Raw genomic sequence first — 26,846 nt, 5'->3', positions numbered from 1 at the left:
GCTTTGAAATGCAGTGTACAGTATATGACTTCCTTGTTTTTTGGTCAAACGGACCGGAAACTAGGAGAGGAAGAGAGAGGCCAGACAGAGAGATGCAAATGAGGGGAGGGAAGCAGTGGTGTAAAGTACACACAGTCACATCTATCCTGCTTCATGCCCTGGCCTAAATTGTTCCCTTACCCACTATTGTACACTCTTAGAAAAAAAGGTGATATTTACAACCTCAAAGGGTTCTTCGGCTGTTCCAATAGGATAACCCTTTGAAGAACCCTTTTTGGTTTCAGGTGGATCCAAAAATGGTTCTCCCTGGAACTGAAAAGGGTTCTCCTATTGAAACAGCCAAATAACCCCTTTTTTCTAAGTGTGTAGGTGACCCAAACCACCCATGTCTAACTGCCATCTATCTCTCTCTCTCAATCTGTCTCTCTATTTCTCTCTCTCTTAATAGGATGAATGATAATAACTCATATAAATACCGGTCAAACAAGGTCATACAGGACAGCCAATTAACCAGGCGACCCTCATATTCACCAGTCCCTTTCTAGATACAATCAGGTGCATTGCCTCTATAATTATCAAATTAGATCTAGGCTACACTTTGAAGCATAGGGGCAGAGGTACAGTAACATTCTTCACTGTTGTATAACATAAAATGGAGTTGCTACAGTAATCGGATTGAAATTAGCCGAATGCCAGTCATGACAGAAATGTGGCTCTGCACTCTGGACTTAAATTATTGGGGTGTCTTGAGAGAACTGTTTTTAGCGTAATTGTATGCCAAAGTACAGTATATATAATGTAGGTTATATCTCTCCATGCGAGGACAAAGACACATTCTCACAGCCCCACACACATGATCACATACACATTCATTATAACATCCTCATTCACATACACACAAACTCATGATCTTTTGAACTCAAGTTCAACACTGTAAAATAAGGTGAATCCAATACAGGTGAATCCAATACAGATATCCCACTCTTCTATTTCCCTCTATTTCTCACACACACACCACACACACACCACCACAACAACACACACACACACACACACACACACACACACACACACACACACACACACATCTGAGCGTTCAAAGCAAGAACCTACAGCAGAGGTCTCCATTAAAGATGTGATAGTGCACCCCTGCACTCCCTCTCTCCTTCTCCCTCTCTCCCCCTCCCGGTTGAGTAGAAGTATAAATAAGTCCTCATTAAAAAGGTGCTGATCAGTAAAGGAGATACTGGAGATAGACTACAGAGACTTCAGAGTAATGACACTGAAGCTGATAAGGACTCAACACCGGGAGGACAACAATCCAGACCACCATTCCCTCCTCTTATCTCTGGGACACCACATCCATGAACTATAGCTATGGCTGGTACTATAGCTGAGCCGGAGGGGCTTTTGGACTAGGAAATGCAGAGGAATTCTGGAAATCGTTTTTTTCTGAGAAAATGAAAGTGTAAGTAATTACTGGAAAATATGCCAAAATAAGATGGGATTTCCCAAAAATGTTTATAAAATTTTTGTTGCGTCAAATCAGAAATACCAAGTTAAGAGTGAACGTGAAAGTGGAAAAAGATGGACAGATCTCTTGATCTGCCTCTAAAAAGACACTCAATCATTGACACATTGCTGTATTAGAGAAGTTTGTGGTCATACGCACATCCTTAAAAACATAGGTGCTGGGCTAATAAAGAATACTATTATAGAACAAGATGGCCTGCACACTGTTATTACCCATGTTGACAGCACTGGGGCATACAGGTTATTGCTGTATATGCCAGCATAGTAGTAGGACTTGGGCACACATGCACACACACACATCCCATGATATGCGGAAGAGCTTATGAAGTCGTTGCTAGAAAGTCATGTGACTTCTAGGATACCCAATGATGACTTAGTCATGTTATGATAGACCAGGTCACTGCGCAGTGTGTGTGAGTGTATGTGTATGAGTGTGTGTGTGAAGGGGGTGGCTGACCATAATACGGTACGTTCTATTACAGAAAGCCATACGGGGTCACGCACACACATACAAAAGAGAAATGTCTCCCTTACCAAAACCTACACTTGAGGACACCTCGTACTTCTAATAAAAATGACTAAAATAAAATATATAATAATGATAAATATATGAATATTAGAAAGTATTCAGACTTCACTTCACATTTTCCACATTTTGTTACATTATAGCATTGTTCTAAAATTGATTCAATTGTTTTAATATCCCATAATGACAAAAAATATTTTTTGTTGTTGTTGCAAATGTATAAAAAAAAACTGAAATATCACATTTACATAAGTATTCAGACCCTTTACTCAGTACTTTGTTGAAGCACCTTAGGCAGCGATTACAGCCTCCAGTCTTCTTGGGTATGACGCCACAAGCTTGGCACACATGTATGTGGGTAGTTTCTCCCATTCTTCTCTGCAGATCCTCTCAAGCTCTGTCAGGTCGGATGGGGAGCGTTGCTTCACAGCTATTTTCAGGTCTCTCCAGAGATGTTCAATCGGGTTCAAGTCCGGACTCTGTCTGGGACACTCAGAGACTTGTCCTGAAGCCACTCCTGATTTGGCTTGGCTTCATGCTTAGGGTCATTGTCCTGTTGGAAGGAGAACCTTCGCCCCAGTCTGAGGTCATGAGTAATCTGGAGTAGGTTTTAACCATGAATCTCTCTGTACTTTCCTCCGTTCATCTTTCCCTCGATCCTGACTAGTCTCCCAGTCCCTGCTGCTGAAAAACATCCCCACAGCATAATGCTGCCACCACCATGCTTCACCGTAGGGATGGTGCCAGGTTTCCTCCAGACATGACGCTTTGCATTCAGGCCAAAGAGTTCAATCTTGGTTTCATCAGACCAGAGGATTTTGTTTCTCATGGTCTGAGAGTCCTTTAGAAGCCTTTTGGAAAACTCCAAGCAGGCTATCATGTTCATTTTACTGAGGAATGGCTTCCGTCTGGCCACTCTACCGTAAAGGCATGATTGGTGGAGTTCTGCAGAGATGGTTGTCCTTCTGAAAGGTTCTCCCTTCTCCACAGAGGAACTCTAGAGCTCTGTCAGAGTGACCATTAGGTTCTTGGTCACCTCCCCCGATTGCTCAGTTTGGCCGGGCGGACAGATCTAGGAAGAGTCTTGGTGGTTCCAAACGTCTTCCATTTAAGAATGATAGAGGCCACTGTGTAAATGGGTACATTCAATGCTGCAAAAAAAAATTGGTACCCTTCCCCAGATCTGTGCCTCGACACAATCCTGTCTCGGAGCTCTACGGACAATTCCTTCAACCTCATGGCTTGGTTTTTGCTCTGACATGCACTGTCAACTGTGGGACCTTATATAGACAGGTGTGTGCTTTTTCAAATCATGTCCAATCATTTGAATTTACCACAGGTCGACTCCAATCAAGTTGTAGAACCATCTCAAGGATGACCAATGGAAACAGGACGCATCAGAGATCAAATTCCGAGTCGCATAGGTCTGAATACTTATGTAAAGAAGTTTTCTGGTTTTCTGTTTTATATATATAAAATATATATAAAATTTGTGTTATATATATAAAATATATATATATTTTTTTCTGTTTTTGCTTCGTCTTGATCGGTTTTTGTGTGTAGATCGATGAGGATTTACATTTTTTAAATCAATTTTAGAATAAGGCTGTAACGTAACAAAATGTGGAAAAAGTCAAGGGGTCTGAATACTTTCCGAATGCACTGTACATGCCACACTATACCATATTCCCTATAAACCAGCGGCCCCTCTTACCTGACTGTTGTGATACCAGTGCAAAAAATGCACACGAGGCTGCTATTTCTAGGTTGTGTGTGTGTGCATGCTCGACAGCCCTCACCTTGTCCCCAAACCCAAATTGAACCCTCTCTCCAATTCATTTGAGTCCAATTTCATTTCCCATTACCGCTCTCTTATGCAATGGTGGAGGGAGGGAGGGAAAGCACCCCCTTCAGACTGTGTTATTTTCAGCAGTCCTTCATCGTAATGGAGCTAAAATTGGGTTTTAGAAACCACTCTCATCAAATACAATTTAACAAATCAAAGGCAGCTGTATAAAAAAAGCACCCTCCTCCATCCAAATCCACTTCTTGTCCGTGGGTGATCAGATCTAAGGGGGAAACAAGATGTTACAGGGAACCAGCTGTCTCATGGAATCACTCTTGGTGTAATAAATAGAGAGGAAGCCAAGGAGCTTGAAACACCTGGAGTCTGAGCGAGACACTCCCAACTATAAGTCAGTCATTTACATAAGCCAGGTGTTTCTGATACGATCTGGGTTTATGTCACACCCTGATCTGTTTCACCCGTCTTTGTGATTGTCTCCACCCCCCTCCAGATGTCGCCCATCTTCCCCATTATCCACTGTGTATTTATACCTGTGTTCTCTGTTTGTTTGTTGCCAGTTTGCTTTGTTTCGTCAAGCCTATTAGCGTTTTACACTCTGTTCCTGTCTCTCGATTGTTCCTGTTTTCTAGTTTTTCCGGTTTGACCTTTTCTGCCTGCCCTGACCCTGAGCCTGCCTGTCGTCCTGTATCTTTGCCCCACCTATCTGGATTACTGACCTCTGCCTCCCATGACCCTGCCTGCCGTCCTGTATCTTTGCCCCACCTATCTGGATTACTGGCCTCTGCCTCCCATGACCCTGCCTGCCGTCCTGTACCTTTGCCCCACCTATCTAGATTATTGACCCCTGCCTGCCTTTGACCTGTCTTTGCCTGCCCCTGTTGGATTAATAACCTGTTGTTAATTTGACATTGTCTGCATCTGGGTCTTACCTCAAACGTGATAGTTTAATTGGTTTGCTTTCCTGTAGGAAGTCCTTCTAGGGCCATGGACATCTTTAAGATCAAGAAACACACGTGGACCAGCTGATGACGGCTGCCGCCAAAATGCGTCTGTTTGTTCTGACCTCTGCTGCTAAAAAAAATACATTAAAACTTTAAAAAGTATTTCCTTTCTTCCAGTTCCCCGAGGGTCAATAAATGGGCTGAACCATCTAAAGGTATCCCCCACACAGACCACACGCCATTCCCAGATTAATGGGACAGTCCAGGTGGGGTTGGGTTAAATATGAACACAGGAGATCAGAGAACAACCAAGACCATTTTGTATTGCACCCAAACCAATTCAAAGGATGTTCTAAAATACACCAACGATGATTTTGCTAAAGAGGTCACAGGGTACATCCATAGAGATTATAATGCGATAGGTCCACTTACACGGCAAAAGGAGAAACAAATTCAATCAAAGTTGGTTGGCTGGTGTCTGTGGAAAGACGGGGGATTGTTCTCATTTGCCTATTTAGTGTTATGTCACTTTCAAGCACATAAACGTATCAACCGATAGCACCTTCCCTGTCTAGAACTCCCTTACATGAATCATACCATGACCCCTGACCTGTGCTATGAAAACAGAGACACATGACATGCCAGCACACACAAAACATGTCTGAAGTTGACCGTGAGAGATTCACACGACCAGAAGTTACCAAACACTGCAGACACCTCTGAATGTACTTCAAACGTTGCGACAATAACTTTCAGTGTGGTAGTGCTTCATTATATAAAGTGACACTAACCACATGAAAAAATAGTATAGCATATTATGGTATACATGGTTCTCTGTAGTGTTTTTGCTCTTTACTGTAGTATTTATTTTGCGGACAACAGTATTATTTAGTATTTACTGTAGTATACTGTAGTATTTACAGTTAACTATAGTATAAATACTGTAGTAAAAGAAAACTGTTGCATATACTATAGTAATTAATGTAGTGTTTTTGCAGATTGTAGTATACTGTAGTATTTACTGTAGTGTTTTTGCGGACATTGCTGTAGTATTTACTATAGTGTTTAAGTTGAAGTGGAGGCTTTCTCCTTGAGGAAACCTACTGGGGAAATACTAAAAGAGCAAATTTTCCATAACCTGTAGGTAGGACTGGGGTTTGAATTGATAGTTCAGTAGAAAGGCCTCTTTAGTGTCCTAAGTTTTCATAACTGTGACCTTAATTGCATACCGTATGTAAGCTGTTAGTGTCTTAACAACCGTTCCACAGGTGCATGTTCATGAATTGTTTATGGTTCATTGAACAAGCATGGGAAACAGTGTTTAAACCCTTTATAATGAAGATCTATGAAGTTATTTGGATTTCTACGAATTATCTTTGAAAGAAAGTAGATTTTTTTCATTACATGAACGAAAAATCTTCATGCCAGTGTCCAGGTAACATACACACTGTAAAGTACCTATTGTAAGAACAAATATCAGTTTGAATCTGCATTCAATCCAGAAAGATTCAAAGGTGAACTGGAGCATACTACATGAGCATATACAGTCACAACTGATATCCACACTACCACTGTCCTAGTATTGCATTTTGTGATCCCCTTTCCACACACATTCAGACATCAACCAGCTGGTCCAGCTGGTCCAGTATGAGAGGGACATCCAGCATACACATCATCATCGGCTGGACAAGAGCTCAGTGGAGAGAGCTGAAGCTGAACCAAAGGGATCTCTCTTCACAATTCCTCTGCTGCACTTTCCTTTATCTCTTTTCCTCCTCTCTTCCTCACTTGTTGCTTTCCAAAATGAACAAAGGGGAAAATAAGTATCATAAGTAGACTAAGAAGTCACCTCTTCTTCCTACAGACTCCATTTTTCCACTTCTTTGTCTGTCTCTCTTCTTCTCTTTTTCTCCTTCTATGTTTCCCCCCCTTTTTTTAAATAGTCTCAAAGTTGCTATAAGATCCTTATGGCATGCTGCTACATGTTAGAGCTCGTCTGTCTACTACTTTCTGACACACACACACATTGTAAACCTATAAGGAATCCTGGGGTGTGGGAGCCGAATCAGCAAGCAGGTACTCATTACTCCCTCACTCTTCTCTCCTCTTTGAACAGCTGCTGCTAAAAGGCTATGGAATGTGGCTGGTTAGCATGTGTGTTTGTGTACGTATGAACATATGACGGTATGTACTGTATGTATGAGCCAGGAGCGAGAGAGAGCACTATTAATGATTGAGTACCAAAGAGATATGGCTGTCGGCTGATCAAGCTTCTATGTGCTTTTTTCCGTCCTCCTCTGTGTACATTGACTTCAATACAAAGGGTAAGGGGGATACCTAGTCAGTTGTACAACTGAATGCCTTCAACTGAAATGTGTCTTCCGCATTTAACCCAACCACTGTGAATCAGAGAGGTGCCGGGGGCTGCCTTAATCGACAGCCACGTCTTCAGCACCCGGGGAACAGGGGGTTAACTGCCTTGCTCAGAACAGATTTTTACCTTATCAGCTCAGGGATTCGATCCAGCAACCTTTCAGTTACTGGCCCAACACTCTAACCACGAGGCTACATGGTTCTCACCCCCTTCCATAGACTTACACAGCAATTATGAAGACTTACACAGCAATTATGAAGACTTCCGGGGGACGTCCTCCAACCTATCAGAGCTCTTGCAGCATGAACTGACATGTTGTCCATCCAATCAAAGGATCCGAGAATTAATGTAGTACTAAAAGCATAAGCTACAGCTAGCTAGCACTGCAGTGCATAAAGAGAGGTGAGTAGTTGACTCAAAGAGAAAAACAATAGTTGAACAGTTTTGAACAAATTCATTTCTTCAAAAATTTAGAAGAAGCAACAGAGAGAGAGCAAGAGAGGAGCTAGCTATATTTAATTTCTGTATTTTTCTAATTAGTTTACCTTTCACTTACTTAGCTAGCTAATGCAGCTAATTTAGCCTACTCAACAACCTGACTCAAATAGCAAGGAATATTATTTGTGTTAGCTAACGTGAACTAACTCACTTTTGTACATTGTGCTGGTCCGTACAATGTACCTTATTTTAGCGCCCCAAAAACGTAATACTTCCAGATCAACTGTAATATCAATACCATTGTAAAGCACAATTTCTCCCCTTTCCAACAAAATCAATGACCCAAGAATACCCAAGAAGACTCGAGGCTATAATCACTGCCAAAGGTGCTTCAACAAAGTACTGAGTAAAGGGTGTGAACTTTACTTATGTAAATGTGGTATTTCAGTTTTTTATTTGTAATACATTTGCAAAAATGTTCAAAAAACTGTTTTTGTGTTGTGTGTAGATTGATGAGGGGGGGAAATCTATTTTAGAATAAGGCTGTAACGTAACAAAATGTGGAAAAAGTCAAGGGGTCTGAATACTTTCCAAGGGCACTGTATGTGATGGGATGTATAGACAACATGGATAGTATATGGATAAAATACTGTATGTAGTATTTCTGAAGAATAGTACATGTACAGCAATAGTTAAATAGGTTCAACCTTGACTAGAATACAGTATATACATATGACGTGGGTAAAACAGTATGTAAACATTATTTAAAGTGACCAGTGTTTCATTATTAAAGTGACCAGTGTTTCATGACTTTGTACATAGGGCAGAAATTGTGTGTTCGTGTCTATTTACAGTGCTGAGGGCCATGGCTGACCAGTTCAAGAGCACTGGATTACTCAATGTATGCATTCCACTGCTCAAGCACATAGCACAAAAATTAACACTCTAACACGGCTGAACACAATTCTTCAGCTGTTTTTCCGATCTCATGCATCTCTCTCACGTTTAAAGTTAAAATGTAATTGCCTGATGGCATGCCTGAACCATAAAACCACACAACCACTGAATTTGGAAGTCACTGTTTGCAATCAAAATGGCGCTGTCATATAGATAATAACACAAGACAAAATTCCTCGGAAATTCCCAAATAAGTACATGGATACACATTTCACCAGCTATTAAAAAAAAGTGTATATGCTTTGATGATTTTTAGTGGTACAAAAGCACAGCCACAACAATGAGAGATTTTGTCAAATATGGGGGCTCATCTAGGATGGAACAAAATATGGGAGTTCATCCGGGATGTTGATCCAGGACATATATTACAGAACATGTGCAGGGGTGGGAACGAGCAACGAGCTCCACATTGTGTTATTCAACCTATGTCTCACAGATTTACCACGGAACCCGGTAAATGACTGTAATAAAGGAAGCTCAGTCTAAACGCTTTGCTCTTTTGAAAACGTGCCTCTGTCAGACACTTCTAATAATTATCAGTCTGTTATCCCGCTTCCGGGGGAAATGACAGTATTAAGATGTCTGCGGTATCACACAGAGGCCACACGCGCTTTCTCGTCACGCAACAAATGTCAAATCCACTCACTGGATGATAACTATCAAGTCCAATGGGAAAGCTGGTTGTCAGGATTGTGCATATTACCTTTCATCAGAGCGTAAGGTGGTAGTACGAAGCGAAACAAGGTTTTACGCCAGAGAGTCGGTGCCAAGAAGCATGGGGTCAAGGGACAGACGGCAATTATGATGGTGAGAATGAATTCAATTGATAGTTAAGGTGAAAAGGTCAAAGAATTAAGTGAATACAGTATATAGAGAGTTTATGGGGAGAAATAGTCATGGGTGGACAGAAGAGAGATAGGGAAGGGGAGATGTACAGTACCAGTCAAAACTTTGCAAAGCTGTCATCAAGGCAAAGACTGGCTACTTTGAAGAATCTCAATATATTACATATACTTTTTTGGTTACTACATGATTCCATATGTGTTATTTCATAGTTTTGATATCTTCACTATTATTCTACAATGTAAAAAAAAAAAGTACAAGAAGAACCCATATTAAGTTGCAGAAGCCAAACTCAGCCGAGGCTGTGGAGCTTCTGTTGCTATGGAGACAACCAAGCACTCCTGCGCACTACCACTCCTGCCCGTGTGAGTTTTGTCAGCTGGTCAAGACAACAAGGCACTCATCCAAGAAGGACACGTTCAAAGCGGTAAATGTCTAATTATGATTTAAAACATGTTGGTCAAAGTCCAAAACCTTTCAGGCAGGTAGCCACCCCTCTTGTCTTGAACATTTTGAGCCTGACAAGGAGGGGACGCTCACTGGACCAAAAGCAAATGCTCCTGGAGAGTCAAGGGAACCAAAAACAAATGTTGAGAACAGTTTTTTAGCCTCTATAACCTGTAGCAGAACAAACATTCTGGCATATAATGTAAGTCGACAGTAAAACATGAGTACCAAGGGCCAGAAAGACCAATGTGTTTGGGCTCCCATGTCATGCGACAGGAAGTGTGGAGGACCTCCTTTGTTTACATAGGGACAGTATGCCATGGCAACACAGTGACCAATTAGGTCTCCCCTCCGGAAAAAAAAGGAAGTGCCCTTTCACTTGGTCAAAAAAACTAGACGTGATGCTATACTGAACTCTTTACACTTTACACGCATTCATTTGTTTTGTCTCAGGGAAAACAACTCGGCCATTCTACCAGCCGCCTAAGCACAAAATCTCACCCCCGTTGAGAGGCTTTCGACAATAACGAGCGGTACGTCAATAACGAGCGGCAGACTTGACTCTGACTCATCTTCAAAAGCTTGATACTAACATTTACGATAGCAAATTTCAATTTACAAAAAAAAAATACTGTTTTCGTCTATTGAGCTTCTAGTCATGAAATCTATGCAGCCTACTCAAAAAGCTGTTGCACAGCAACTCACTGCCTTCCTGAAGACAAACAATGTATACGAAACGCTTCAGTCTGGTTTCAGAACCAACCATAGCACTGAGACTGCACTCGTGAAGGTGCTAAATGACCTTTTAATGGCGTCAGACCAAGGTATCCTCGTGCTCCTAGACCTTAGTGCTGCTTTTGATACCATCGATCACCACATTCTTTTGGAGAAATTGGAAACCCAAATTGGTCTACATGGACAAGTTCTGGCCTGGTTTAGATCCTATCTGTCGGAATGATATCAGTTTATCTCTGTGGATGGTTTGTCTTCTGACAAATCAACTGTAAATTTCAGTGTTCCTCAAGGTTCCGTTTTAGGACCACTATTGTTTTCACTATATATTTTACCTCTTGGTGATGTCATTCGGAAACATAATGTTAACTTTCACTGCTATGCAGACGATACACAGCTGTACATTTCAATGAAACATGGTGAAGCCCCACAATTGCCCTCCCTGGAACCCTGTGTTTCAGACATAAGGAAGTGGATGGCGGCAGATGTTTTACTTTTAAATTCAGACAAAACAGAGATGCTAGTTCTAGGTCCCAAGAAACAAAGAGATCTTCTGTTGGATCTGACAATTAATCTTGACGGTTGTACAGTCATCTCAAATAAAACTGTGAAGGACCTCGACGTTACTCTGGACCCTGATCTCTCTTTTGACGAACATATCAAGAATATTTCAAGGACAGCTTTTTTCCATCTTCATAACATTGCAAAAATCAGAAACTTTCTGTCCAAAAATGATGCAGAAAAATTAATCCATGCTTTTGTCACTAGATTAGACTACTGCAATGCTCTACTTTCCGGCTACCCGGATGAAGCCCTAAATATACTTCAGTTAGTGCTAAACACGGCTGCTAGAACCTTGACAAGAACCCAACAATTTGATCATATTACTCCAGTGCTAGCCTCTCTACACTTGCTTCCTGTTAAGGCTAGGGCTGATTCAAGGTTTTACTGCTAACCTACAAAGCATTACATGGGCTTCCTCCTACCTATCTTTCCGATTTGGTCCTGCCATACATACCTACACGTACGCTACGGTCACAAGACGCAGGCATCCTTACTGTCCCTAGAATTTCTAAACAAACAGCTGGAAGCAGGGCTTTCTCCTATAGAGCTCCATTTTTATGGATTGGTCTGCCTATCCATGTGAGAGACGCAGACTCGGTCTCGACCTTTAAGTCTTTATTGAAGACTCATCTCTTTAGTAGGTCCTATGATTGAGTGTAGTCTGGCCCAGTGGTGTGAAGATGAACGGAAAAGCACTGGAGCGACGAAACGCCCTTGCTGTCTCTGCCTGTCTGGTTCCCCTCTCTCCACTGGGATTCTTTGCCTCTAACCCTATTACGGGGGCTGAGTCACTGGCTTACTGGTGCTCTTCCATGCCGTCCCTAGGAGAGGTGCGTCACTTGAGTGGGTTGAGTCACTGACGTGATCTTCCTGTCCGGGTTGGTGCCCCCCTCGGGTTCGTGCTGTGGGGGAGAACTTGGTGGGCTATACTTGGCCTTGTCTCAGGGTAGTAGGTTGATGGTTGAAGATATCCCTCTAGTGGTGTGGGGGCTTTGCTTTGGCAAAGTGGGTGGGGTTATATCCTGCCTGTTTGGCCCTGTCCGGGCCACAGTCTCCCAACCCCTCCTGTCTCAGCCTCCAGTATTTATTCTGAAATACTTTATGTGTCGGGGGGCTAGGGTCAGTCTATTATATCTGGAGTATTTCTCCTGTCTTATCCGGTGTCTTGTGTGAATTTAAGTATGCTTCCTCTAATTCTCTCTCTCTCACTCTTTCTCTCACTCTTTCTCTCTCTCTCTCTCTTTCTCTGAGGACCTGAGCCATAGGACCATGCCTCAGGACTACCTGGCCTGATGACTCCTTGATGTCCCTAGTCCACCTGGTCATGCTGCTGCTCCAGTTTCAACTGTTCTGCCTGCGGCTATGGAACCCTGACCTGTTCACCGGACTTGCTACCTTGTCCCAGACCTGCTGTTTTCAACTCTCTAGAGACAGCAGGAGAGGTGGAGATACTCTGAATGATCGGCTATGAAAAGCCAACTGACATTTCCTCCTGAGGTGCTGACCTGTTGCACCCTCTACAACCATCTGACCCTGCTGGTCATCTATGAACGTTTGAACATCTTGTACATTTACATTTACATTTAAGTCATTTAGCAGACGCTCTTATCCAGAGCGACTTACAAATTGGTGCATTCACCTTATGATATCCAGTGGAACAACCACTTTACAATAGTGCATCTAACTCATTTAAGGGGGAGGGGGGAGGTTAGGAGGATTACTTTATCCTATCCTAGGTATTCCTGTACATGTACTGTTATAATCTCCACCCAGCACAGCCAGAAGAGGACTGGCCACCCCTCATAGCCTGGTTCCACTCTAGGTTTCTTCCTAGGTTCTGGCCTTTCTAGGGTTTTTTTCCTAGCCACCGTGCTTCTACATCTGCATTACTTGCTGTTTGGGGTTTTAGGCTGGGTTTCTGTACAGCACTTTGTGACATCGGCTGATGTAAAAAGGGCTTTATAAATACATTTGATTGATTGATTGATTCTTGACTCTGGTTCGTGCTCAAAGACTTGAGCCTTATTGCCACGTCTGGCACAGTCTCACTGATCTCCGGTGCATTTTTTCTGATATATCTATCAGGACGAATCTGTATGGCTGGACGTGTTTCAATGAACTTGATGCACATGTTCTTAGTCTCTGAGACATTGTGTACTATAGTGAAACAAGGTGGCCTTTGGACAAGAACAGCAGATATCCTCCCTCTTTCACCTCAGCCTTCACTTCCCTCTGCTAATCTTTTCTTAGCCAACCACTGACAGATCCATTGTCGGCTTTCACAGCAAACACATCGGGGGGGGGGGGGGGGGGGGGGGGGGGGGGGGGGGTCTTGGGGAGGTCAGGATGAATCCCAAATCCCAATATGATATAATAGACCCAGCACAGTGATAGTGAATATCTTGGATAGTAATATTAGTGGTAGTTGGTACATGATCTTCTCAGTAAACATGTTACCTTGACTGGCGTCTCTTTGCCTCTTCCAAATATCTAATAACGTAACAGTTGGTGTCAGAAGTGGGCTCTACCACTGCAGGTATAGTTACCTCAAATGAAGTACTAACTACTAACTAAATAGGCCTTTGTCAGGTCAGGTAAGCTGAAGAACGACAAAGCCAGGTGAACCAAGGTTAGTGGCTTGAGAAAAGGAAGTCAAATTAAACACTTAGTGGGATAAAGGGTTGGGTTATTGCCAGGAAGTAATAGTAAGAGATGTGAAGAAGGGAAGAGAATTGAAATACCTAAGCAAGAGAGAGAGAGAGAGAGAGAGAGAGAGAGAGAGAGAGAGAGAGAGAGAGAGAGAGAGAGAGAGAGAGAATGTGCTTGATCTGTGATTGATATGAAGGATAATCAGAGTGAGTGGTGTGTGCATAATAATGTCTGTTTGTGAGTGTATAGATATCAACAGTGACAGAACTATTCTGTACACCACGTTCAAGCCAAACACTCTGTTAGTGTATTTGTTTGCATTTGTTCATTAGCCCATTAAGCCCATTATTGACTAGGCCAAAACTAGCCTTACCTCTATGGAGGGCTACAAAACAAGAAGCCATTTCAGCTTTAGGCCCCTCTCGCTTCAAGCCTATACGGTGATGACACAACACATTCTTCCCCTCACACACCAGGCACAACACCCAGGCACAAACAAAGCCTAGTGTGCCCTCACATTATGACAGAGTGACCTTAGGCTGGTGACCAGAGGCCATACCCAAACTGAGAGAGAGAGACTCCATTCAACCCCTCGTATTGTCCCCTTACCAAAGGAAGTGGCATTTACCTGCCCTCGCATTCTATGTGATTACACTCCTTTGTTTGCCGATGAGCGTAATGGAGGTGGAAGAAAACCATGAGCAAAGGTCTCAACAAGTTGACCATGAGTGGCTACGAGAAGCCACATTTACAGCCGATTGTAACGGACGGAATGACAACATTGTGGGAGGCCATTGGCCATTGAACTGCAAGTGTTGCTCGTGGTTTGTGGTTGCTCATCAGCTACATTGGTGGTAATTAGATCATATTCACATTGTTGTTCATTATTATGAGAGAGAGACGAGGGGAATTATGGGAAGGTGGGTGACTGGCTCTTTGTGACATCATCCCCTGTAATGGTTGGTTGGGGGAGTTGATGATCTGATTGATGAGGGCAGTGTGTCATGTGATTTCCCATAAAGCACAGCTGATTGTCAGGCACTATTCTCAGTGGAGCTGACGCTATAGAATTACAACGAGTAAAGACTAGGATATTCCAATTCAAATCCATGTCATGTGATTTGTGGGCTGGTGGTTCGGCGGCCATATTGGCTGTTCATTTGGACTCACTTTGGACTGTTTGGTTAATTGATGCTCATCACAATTGGGTGCACATTGATAAATAAGCTGCTTTCTATGCGTTAGAATTGAAAATGTGGTGTGTTCTCTGTGGCCATTGAGAGGGAATGCAGAAATGTACAAAATGTACAAATTATAATGAATCACTATAACATTGTTTTTACTAAATCACCACAATACAGGGAAAAGCACGGATGTTCGTTCAACATATTCCTCATGATTATCTTACAATTAGTCATGTATTTCTGCTTTTATTTCACAAAGGTGTCATGGCCTGTGAACACATGGCCTTGCACAAAAACAGGAATTCAACTTTTTTTCAGCCTTTATGTACAGATGTGGGACCTTAATTTGAGTCAGGTACAGCAGGAAAATTATCCCGCAGCAAAAGGAAATGTGAAATATTATGTGGATTATAACTAATGGATATTTTTGTAGGGGTTGATATATCTTTCGTAAATGATAATCAAGTCTGAAATTTCTAAATGGAAATTACAAACCTCAGAATTCCTTTTTAAACCTCAAATACACCTCAAGTTTGAAATGTCCTACATTGCACGAAAGTTCTCCTGCAACAGGGTGATCCAAATAAGATCATACATCTGTAACTTTCCTTTCCTGTGCGTTCAACAGAACTCCCTGAATACAAGGCACGGCGCAGAGCAAAAACATCTGGGAAAGACCAGCTTGCACTGTGAACAGCTGGGCAGGCCAACAATTCACAGGAGTGACAGAGACACCTACTGGACACGTTGGGTAACACAGCTCTCTATCACAGCTGGTTCCAATGCATTGTCCAACTCACACCAAAACCTGAAGCATCTTCTTCCTCATGTATACCAACACAATAGAAATGATGGAGATGGTTAACTCCTAGAAATTATGCTTAGGACCTATCTATAAACTACAAACTAAAAACGACATTTGTGAAACCCTAAGAATGCATAAGAATGCTATATAAAAACATAATATGTTATACTGAACAAAAATATAAACTGTAAAGTGTTGGTTCCATGTTTCATGAGCTGAAATAAAAGATCACAGAAATGTTCCATAAGCACAAAAAGCTTCTTTCTCTTTTGTTCACAAATGTGTTTACATCCCTGTTAGTGAGAATTTCACCCTTGCCAAGATAATCCATCCACCTGACAGGTGTGGCATATCAAGAACCTGATTAAACAGCATGCTCATTACATAGGTGCACCTTGTGCTGGGGACAATAAAAGGCCACTCTAACATGTGCAGTTTTGTCATACAACACAATGCCACAGATGGCTCAAGTTGAGAGAGTGTGCAATCGGCATGCTGACTGCAGGAATGTCCACCAGAGCTGTTGCCAGATAATTTAATGTTAATGTCTCTACCATAAGCCGCCTCCAACATTGTTTTAGAGAATTTGGCAGTACGCTTAACCGGCCTCACAACCCCATACCACGTGTATGGTGTCGTGTGGGCGACCAGTTTGCTGATGTCAACGTTGTGAACAGAGTGCCCCATGGTGGCGGTGGGGTTATGGTATGGGGCAGGCATAAGCTACGGACAACTAACACAATTGTATTTTAATCGATGGCATTTGAATGCACAGAGATAATGTGACGAGATCCTGAGGCCCGTTGTCGTGCCATTCATCCACCGCCATCACCTCATGTTTCAGCATGATAATGCACAGCCCCGTGTCACAAGGATCTGTACACAAATCCTGGAAGCTAAAAATATCCCAGTTCATCCAAGGCCTGCATAGTCACCAGACACGCCACCCATTGAGCATGTTTTGGATCCACTGGATCATTGTGTACGACAGCGTGTTCCAGTTCCCGCCAATATCCAGCAACTCTGCACAGCCTTTTGAGGCTACCTGCCACCCTACAGCAGTTGGGGACGGTTTTTGCTCTCAATTCAGGTCTTCTCCGACCTGAAAGCACTAATATGGGCAGTGCAGCGGCAGAGAGTAGACTTCTAGCTAAGTGAATTGGAGGACTCCCCATTTTCCCACAGTGGTCCGAGCTGGGCTGTTTGCCAATGGAGGCTTAGGTCCACAGGCTTGGCTGTCTCGAACCTATTAGCATAGCAACGCTCTCGCAAAGGGGGCCAAAGAGGACAGACGGACGAGTATGATCCGTTTCATTGTGGCTACTCTAAAGTTTATGGTCACACTCTAGGGTATATAGGCTGCCATTACGAAATGTTGCTGCGCGTTCTTTTAGTAATAGAACCACATATACATCACCAGAAAGAAAAAAACTTGCAAATACAAAACATACATACCTGTATCTATTTGTGAGAATTATTCTCATGACCAAAAGTTTAAAAAGGGTCACAAACATCAAGTGCATCTCCACTTCTTGTGTCGAATTAGAAGCACATTATAAGTGGTGGTCCTGCAGTGCTTCCCGTAACACACACACACACACACACACATACACATACACACACACAACAATACTTTGGCTGCACAGAGACTGATCTGTCCTCGGCAGATGGGCCTGCTTGGTCGCACAATAAGACTGATCTCCAATCAGACAAATCATATTAAAGGGGAGATAAACAAGAAGACCTAAAGTCTGTAAGGTTTCCACTCATTTCTTCTGAAGAAATACACCCCTTCATTTGGAAAAATATCACTTCTAAATACCTTAATAATCTGAGTAGTGTAGCTGTCTTATTGTATCAAATTCAAAAAACAAAGGACCTACAGTATTACTGCATTTATGTTTTTGTTGTCACAAGAGACTTGCAGAGTGTGGCTTTAAAGACCAAAAGAACAGTGAGAAACAGAGATTGGAAGTGTAGCTAATCGAGGACATAAAGTTTTTTTTAAATGTATAAAGTGTCTGTCTATCGATCTCTCCCGGATACATTCCAACCCGGCATCTGTCTCTCTACTCTCTTGTCTATTATTTATTGACCTGGCTCAAGCCCAGTAAAACTTCACAAGTCCAAACTCTCTCCAGCCCATTCACTCTGATTCAGACTGCCAGAGAAAGAGACCTAAACTGAAATCACTTCCCAGTTCCCACACTAGTTTAGCATAGCATTAGCACCACAAGCTAAAGTGAAGGGTCTAGCTATGGAGACGCATGCACTTGACCATACTGACTGAGGCCTCAGTATATGCAATGTCACAGTGCTGCACCCGCTAATGTCTTGTGGCTATAAACTACAAGTCTTGCAGATAAAAGTGAAAGGAAGCTCGGAGCAAAATGCATTTGAGCATCTCCAAAGTAATCGAACGAATGTTTAATGCATTAAGAATAGTAAATAAGTCAAAGGAGGGATACACTGTAACTAGGCAAAACAGAGAGAGAGGGAGCGAGTGAGTGAGACCTGGGAGAGTTCAATTAGTCCAAAGTCTTCTACCGGCAGTAACAAAAAATGTTGAATATGCTGACAATCTCACAGGAACAAAATGTCTTATGAAGAGATGGATATATGGATTTGACTTTATATTATGGACCAATACCTTGTATTTACTTGATAATACTGTAATTACATAGGTTAGTAGTGCAACTACATTGTAGGTACATGTTGTTACAGTTGCATATCACCATGCTGGTCAAACTGGTGTGGTAGTAGCTCTCCAGGACTGGCAATAGCCCTTCAGGACTGGAGTTGGAGAACTCTGCAGTAGAGGCAAGGCCCAAGGGAACAGCACAACCAGCCACTCCTTCTGTAACCACCAGAGTCGAACAAACAAACCAACAAATCAACAACGACTGTCCCCCACGGCCCCCCAGTGCTCACCCCTTCGGTCCTCAAACACATGCAACAAACGGAGGCTCCATTTAAGAATGATGGAGGCCACTGTGTTCTTGGGGATCGTCAATGCTTTTTGGTACCCTTCCCCAGATCTGTGCCTCAACACAATCCTGTCTCGGACAATTCCTTTGACCTCATGGCTTGGTTTTTGCTCTGACATGCAGTGTCAACTGTGTGACCTTATATAGACAGGTGTGTGCCTTTCCAAATCATGTCCAATCAATTGAATTTACCACAGGTGGACTCTAATCAAGTTGTAGAAACATCTCAAGGATGATCAATGACAATAGGATGCACCTGAGCTCAGTTTTTGTCTCATTTCAAAGGGTCTGAATACTTAAGTTAAACATTTTTAAAAAATGTTTTATACATTTGCAAAAAATTCTAAAAACCTGTTTTCACTTTTTTGCTCTTTGGTATTGTGTGTAGATTGATGAGGAAATATACAGTGGGGAGAACAAGTATTTGATACACTGCCGATTTTGCAGGTTTTCCTACTTACAAAGCATGTAGAGGTCTGTAATTTTTATCATAGGTACACTTCAACTGTGAGAGACGGAATCTAAAACGAAAATCCTGAATATCACATTGTATGATTTTTAAGTAATTAATTAGCATTTTATTGCATGACATAAGTATTTGATCACCTACCAACCAGTAAGAATTCCGGCTCTCACAGACCTGTTAGTTGATTCTTGCTCTGGTTCGTGTCAAAGACTTGAGACTTATGCCAACGTCTGACACGCTACTGAATTCCGGTGCATTTTTTGAATATCATCTATGCAGGACGAAATCTGTTAGGCTGGGATCGTGTTTCAATGAACTTGATGCAATGTTCTTAGTCTCTGAGAATTGTGTAACTATAGTGATAACTAAGGGGCACTTTGGACAAGAAGCAGATTCCCCTCTTTCACCTCAGTCCCTTCCACTTTCCTCTGCTAATCTTTTCTAGCAACCACGACAGATCATTGTCGGCTTCACAAAACCATCGGGGGGGGGGGGGGGGGGGTCTTGGGAGGTCAGGATGAATCCAAATCCCATATGAATATATAGACCCAGCACCGTGATAGTGAATATTTGGATAGTAATATAGTGGTAGTTGGTACATGATCTTCTAAGTAAACATGTTACTTGAATGGGTTCTTTGCCTCTTCAATATCTAAAGTAACAGTTGTGTCAGAAGTGGGTCTACCATGCAGGTATGTGTTAACTCAATGAAGTATACTATAACTAAATAGGCCTTTGTCAGGTCAGGTAAGCTGAAGAAACGACAAAGCAGGTGAAACCAAGGTTAAGTGGATTGCGAAAAGGAGTCAATTAACACTTAGTGGGAAAAAAAAAAGGGGGGGTTTGGGGTTATTGGCAGGAATAATGTAAGAGATTGTAGAGGGAAGAGATTGAAAATACTAAGCAAAGAGAGAGAGAGAGAGAAGAGAGAGAGAGAGAGAGAGAGAGAGAGAGAGAGGAGAGAGAGAGAGAATGTGCTTGATCTGTGATTGATATGAGAGGATAATCAGGAGTGAGTGGTGTGTGCATAATAATGTTGTTTTGTGAGTGTATAGATATCAACAGTGACAAGAATATTCTGTAAACCACGTTCAAGCCAAAACTCTGTTAGTGTATTTGGTTTGCATTTGTTCATTAGCCATTAAGCCATTATTGACTAGGCCAAACTAGCCTTAACTTATGGAGGGCTACAAAACAAGAAGCCATTTCAGCTTTAGGCCCTCGTCTCGCTTCAAGCTATCACGGTGATGACACAACACATTCTTCGCCTACACTACAGGCTACAACAACCAGGCTAGCAAACAAAGCCTAGTGTGCCCTCAATTATGAACAGAGTGACACTTAGGCTGGTGACAGGCCATCAACTGAGAGAGATGAGACTCCATTCAACCTCGATTGTCCCCATTACCGACAGAAGTGGCCGTTTACTGCCGCTCGCATTCTTATGTGATTACACTCCTTGTTTGCCGATGACGTAAATGGGTGGAAGAAAAACATGAGGAAAAGGTGGTCTAACAAGTTGACCATGAGTGGCTACGAGAAGCAACATTTTTACAGCGATTGTGATACGGACGGATGAAACATTGTGGGAGGCCATTGCCATTGAACTGCAAGTGTTTTGCTGTGCGGTTTGTGGTTGCTCATCAGGTACATGTGGTGGTAAAGTTAGATCATATGTTCACATTGCTTGCTCATTATTATGAGAGAGAGACGAGGGGAATTATGGGAAGGTGGTGACTGGCTCTCTTTGTGACACTCATCCCTGTATGGTTGTTGGGGGAGTTGACTGATATGATTGATGAGGCAGTGTGTCAGTGATTTCCATAAAGCACAGCTGATTGTAGGCACTATTCAGTGGAGCTGACGATATAGAATTACATACGGTAAAGACTAGGATATTCCAATTTCAAATCCATGTCATGTGATTTGTGGGCTGTGGTTCGGGGCCTATTGTGTTCATTTGGATCACTTTGGACTGTTTTGGTTAATTGATGCTCATCACAATTGGGTGCACATTGCTAAATAGCTGCTTTCTATGCGTAGAATTGGAAAATGTGGTGTGTTCTTCTGTGGCCATTGAAGGGAATGCCAAAAAGTTACAAAAATGTTAGCAAATTATTAAGAATCACTATAACATGTTTTACAAATCCACAATACAGGAAAGCACGGATGTTCGTTCAATCATATTCCAATGATTATCTTTGACCATTAGTCTGTATTTCTGCTTTTATTTCAACAAGGTGTCATGGCTGTGACACATGGCTTGCACAAAAACAGATTCACTTTTTTTCAGCCTTTACTGTACAGATGTGGGACTGTATATCTTGATGTCAGGTACATAGGCAGGAAAATTACCCGCGAAAAGGAAATGTGGAAATATTATGTTGGATTATAATAATGGATATTTTGTAGGGGGTTGATATATCTTTCGTAATGATAATCAAGTCTGAAATTTTCTAAATGGAAATTACAAACCCAGAATTCCCTTTTGTTAACCCTCAAATACACCCAAGTTTGAAATGTTCCTACATTGACGAAAGTTTCCTGCAAACAGGGTGAGTCAAATAAGATCATAATCTGTAACTTTCTTTGTGCGTTCAAAGAATCCCTGAATACAAGGCCACGGCGCAGAGCAAAACTCTGGGAAAGACAGCTTGCAATGTGAACAGCTGGCAGGCAACAATCTACAGGAGTGACAGAGACCTGGTTACTACGTTGGGTAACACGCTTCTATCACAGCTGGTTTCCAATGCATTGTCGCAACTCACACACAAAACCTGAAGCATTACTTTCTCATGTATACAACACAATAGAAAGATGAGATGGTTACTCCTAGAATATGCTTAGGACCTATCTATAAACTATAAACTAAAAACGGACATCTGTGAAACCTAAGAATTGCATAAGATGCTATTAATAAAACTAAATTGTTATACTGAACAAAAATATAAGCGTAAAGTGTTGGTTCCATGTTTATGGAGCGAAATAAAGATCACAGAAATGTTCCATAAGCACAAAAAGCTTCTTTCTCTTTGTTCACAAATTGTTTAACCTGTTAGTGAGAATTTCACCTTGCCAGATATCCATCCCGTGCAGGTGTGCATATCAAGCAACCTGATGTCAAACAGCATGCTCATTAAATAGGGTGACTGTGCTGGGACAATAAAAGGCCACTCTAACAGTGCAGTTTTGTCATACACACAATGCACAGATGGCTCAAGTTGAGAGATTGCTGACTCGGCATGCTGACTGGCAGGAATGTCCACCAGAGCTGTTGCCAGATAATTTAATGTTAATGTTCTACATAAAGCGCTCCAACATTGTTTTAGAGATATTTGGCAGTAGCTTTAACCGGCCTCACAACCCATACCAAGTGTATGGTGGGTCGTGTGGGCGACCAGTTTGCTGATGTCAATGTTGTGAAAGAGTGCCATGGTGGCGGTGGGTTATGGTATGGGCAGGCATAAGCTACGGACAACTAACACAATTGTATTTTTATCGATGGCATTTGAATGCACAGAGATAATGTGAGAGATCCTGAGGCCGTTGTCGTGCCATTCATCACCGCATCACCTCATGTTTCAGCATGATAATGCACAGCCCCGTGTCACAAGGATTGTTACACAAATCTGGAAGCTAAAATATCCCAGTTTATCCAAGGCCTGCAATAGTCACAGACACGCCACCCATTGAGCATGTTTTGGATCCACTGGATCATTGTGTACGACAGCGTGTTCCAGTTCGCGCAATATCCAGCAACTCTGCACAGCCTTTTGAGGCTACCTGCCACCTACGCAGTTGGGGGGTTTTTGCTCTCAATTCAGGTTTCTTCTCCGACCTGAAAGCACTAATATGGCAGTGCAGCGGCAGACCCTAGCCACCGTGCTTCTACACCTGCATTGCTTGCTGTTTGGGGTTTTAGGCTGGGTTTCTGTACAGCACTTTGAGATATCAGCTGATGTAAGAAGGGCTTTATAAATACATTTGACTTGATTTGATTAATAAGACTGAACTAGATAAAGGGATTTAAATAATACAATTTGAGTTGCACCTTTAATCAATAGCCTAAGAAATGAACAACTCTTAGAAGAAAACAGACTTTTGATTGTCTTTATTAAGACATCATCTATCAAAAATTTCAGCCAGGCCGACCAGTCAGCTCGAGCTGCCTGCACGCCCGACGCACACCAGTCTAGTCAATAACTAAACTCTCTCCCAACACAATTTCCTTCCCAGTTCACACTTTTAATTATTATTTTTTTCCAAGGGAAAGGTATGGAAACAACAACAAGAAAGACATACACCTCAAATATACATTAATACACAGAAACAGCAAATCAGGGCGACCCAATATAGCTGGGTTGCCCCGTCCTGTCCCTAGTGGTCCACCACCCTGCAGCGCCCCAACCCAACACATCCCACTCAGCTTTAGGATCTTAGTGAAACATTCATTATTGGTTTTCAATGTGTTAGGCCAAGGCCAGAGAGACAACCCACAGGATGACAGACCCCCAGGGCCAGGACTGAGCAGCCCAGCAGCTAGAGATAGCCTAAATAGGTATCTCCCCTGACGTGGGCATGTTTTCAATACAGACTCCTTTAGTCGTACTGTATTCCATGTAAGGCATCCAGACCTTATGAAAGTCGCCCTGTATACCCTTAACCTCGTAATGAATCAAATCTAGTGATACATAACTTGACATTGTGGGAGGATAACCAACCTTCCAATGAATGGCAATGCATTTCTTAGCCGCTATAAATGCTTGGTTACACAGTTTCTTCAGATAACAGTCTCCAGTATCAACATTTCCAAGCAAACAAAAACAGGGAGAATCTGTAGACATGCTGAGATAAAAGAACATACTCTTCACCAGAATTCAGCCAGCCTTCACAAGACAATAACATATGCAAATATGTCTCCTTTTGTGTTTTACAGCTCCTAATCCTCCTGAAATGAGTCATGACAAAGAATTACCTTGGTGTACATTAATACATTATATTATCCCAAAATATAATCAGTGGTTGAATAATTGAAATGACCATTATTCCCAGATCCTAGACTGTAGCTTTAAACTGCTGTCCTGTAGCTTCTGTAGGTCTACCCATCAAGTCAAGATGGAATGTTGTATCATTCACTGGTATTGTTAAAATACAGCAAAATTCACCTGAGCTCTGTAGACTGGTCTTCCCTGGCTGTCTGACCCTGCTGGGACCCCTGTCACCATCTTATCTTGCTAAGACATGATGAGCGTAGTGTTGTGTACTGACTGCACTAGAGGGCTGCATTCCTTCGGGACACCTGCAACACCTGCGGGTCCCGACAGAGATCATTGCGGCTCGGTTGGCATTTTTCATGCTGCGGACGGTCAGACCGACAACTTTGGGATTTAAATATTTTTGTTGTCCCACAGACTATTTGGAAATGGTCCTCTTTCTGCTTTGTATGGGTAAACCTACCTATTGTATTAAAAGCACTTATTTCTATCATTATTCACACACTTTGCTGCTTCAACTTCAGTAGCCTACCTCTCCTAGTTGGGCATGAGGGTTCAGGCTTGCCTAGCATGTGTGGTCTTATTGAAATAGAGTAGGCTGCATACATGGGTGGAGAATCAAGTGGCAGTTAACTTATAATACTTGTATTAACTTACTAATACCAACATGTTTCAAGCAGACCACCATAGTCCCTGTGCCCAAGAACACTAAGGTAAATGACTACTGACCCGTAGCACTCACGTCTGTAGCCATGAGGTGCTTTGAAAGGCTGGTCATGGCTCACATCAACACCATTATCCAAGAAACCCTAGACCCACTCCAATTTGCATACCGCCCAAACAGATCCACAGATGATGCAGCTCCACACTCACTCCACACTGCCCTTTCCCACCTGGACAAAAGGAACACCTACGTGAGAATGCAATTCATTGACTACAGCTCAGCATTCAACACCATAGTGCCCTCAAAGCTAATCACTAAGCTAAGGACCCTGGGACTAAACACCTCCCTCTGCAACTGGATCCTGGACTCCTGACGGGCCGCCCCCAGATGGTAAGGGTAGGTAACAACACATCCACCAAACTGATCCTCAACATGGGGGCCCCTCAGGGGTGCGTGCTCAGTCCCCTCCTGAACTCCCTGTTCACTCATGACTGCATGGCCAGGCACGACTCCAACACCATCATCAAGTTTGCTGATGACACAACAATGGTAGGCCTGATCACCGACAACATGAAGACAGCATATAGAGAGGAGGTCAGAGACCTTGCCGTGTGGTGCCAGGACAACAACCTCTACCTCACCGTGATCAAGACAAGGGAGATGTTGTGGACTACAGGAAAAGGAGGACCGAGCACGCCCCCATTCTTATCGACAGGGATGTAGTGGAGCAGGTTGAGAGCTTCAAGTTCCTTGGTGCCCACATCACCAAGTTCCAAGTTCTCTCACGTTCACCCGCTCCTCCGTTCTCTCCACTGGCTTCCAGTTGTGAAGCTCGCATCCGTTACAAGGACCATGGTGCTTGCCTACGGAGCTGTGAGGGGAACGGCACCTCCGTACCTTCAGGCTCTGATCAGCGCCACACCCAAACAAGGCACTGCGTTCATCCACCCTCTGGCCTGCTCGCCTCCCCTACCTCTGAGGAAGTACAGTTCCCGCTCAGCCCCAGTCAAAAACTGTTCGCGCTCTGGCAGCCCCAATGGGGAACAAACTCCCTCACGACGCCAGGTCAGCGGAGTCAATCACCACCTTCCGGAGACACCTGAAAACCCCACCTCTTTAAGGAATACCTAGGAAGGATAAAGAATCCTTCTAACCCCCCCCCCCTTAAAAGAGTTAGATGCACTTATTGTAACAGGTGTTGTTCCACTGGATATCATAAGGTGAATGCCACCAATTTGTAAGTCGCTCTGATAGAGCGGTCTGCTAAATGACTTAAATGTAAATGTAAATCACCAACAAACTAACATGGGTCCAAACACCACCAAGACAGTCGTGAAGAGGCACGACAAAACCTATTCCCCTCAGGAGACTGAAAAAATTTGGCATGGTCTCAGATCCTCAAAAGTTCTACAGCTGCCACATCGAGAGCATCCTGACTGGTTGCATCACTGCCTGGTATGGCAACTGACCGGAAGGCGCTACAGAGGGTAGCTGCGTACGGCCCAGTACATCACTGGGGCCAAGCTTCCTGCCATCCAGGACCTCTATACCAGGCGGTGTCAGAGGAAGGCCCTGAAAATTGTCAAAGACTCCAGCCACCCTAGAATGTTCTCTCTGCTACCGCACGGCAAGCGGTACCGGAGCGTCAAGTCTAGGTCCAAAATGCTTCTTAACAGCTTCTACCCCCAAGCCATAAGACTCCTGAAGAGCTAATCAAAGGCCTACCCAGACCCCTCTTTTTTTTGCTGCTGCTACTCTCTGTTTATTATCTATGCATAGTCACTTTAACTCTACCTACATGTACATATTACCTCAATTACCGCACATTGACTCTGTACTGGCACCACCTGCATGTAGCCTCGCTATTGTTATTTTACTGCTGCCGTTGAATTATTTGTTACTTTTATTTTAAATGTTTTAACTTATAACTTCTTA

General features: G+C 42.8%; 1 protein-coding gene and 1 non-coding gene across 2 annotated transcripts in view; both read right to left on the bottom strand.

The window, feature by feature from the left end:
• Positions 1 to 26,846, bottom strand: part of LOC111963773 (ral guanine nucleotide dissociation stimulator) — a 104,342-nt gene that overhangs the window by 75,252 nt on the left and 2,244 nt on the right. The window lies entirely within an intron of this gene.
• Positions 5,885 to 5,939, bottom strand: LOC111964558 (U7 small nuclear RNA). The gene has a single exon (XR_002877412.1). It is a non-coding gene; the product is annotated as a U7 small nuclear RNA (small nuclear RNA).

This window comes from Salvelinus sp. IW2-2015, linkage group LG5 (assembly GCF_002910315.2).
Source record: "Salvelinus sp. IW2-2015 linkage group LG5, ASM291031v2, whole genome shotgun sequence".
NCBI classification, from domain to species: Eukaryota; Metazoa; Chordata; class Actinopteri; order Salmoniformes; family Salmonidae; genus Salvelinus; species Salvelinus sp. IW2-2015.
This window is presented reverse-complemented; position numbering and strand designations above follow the sequence as displayed.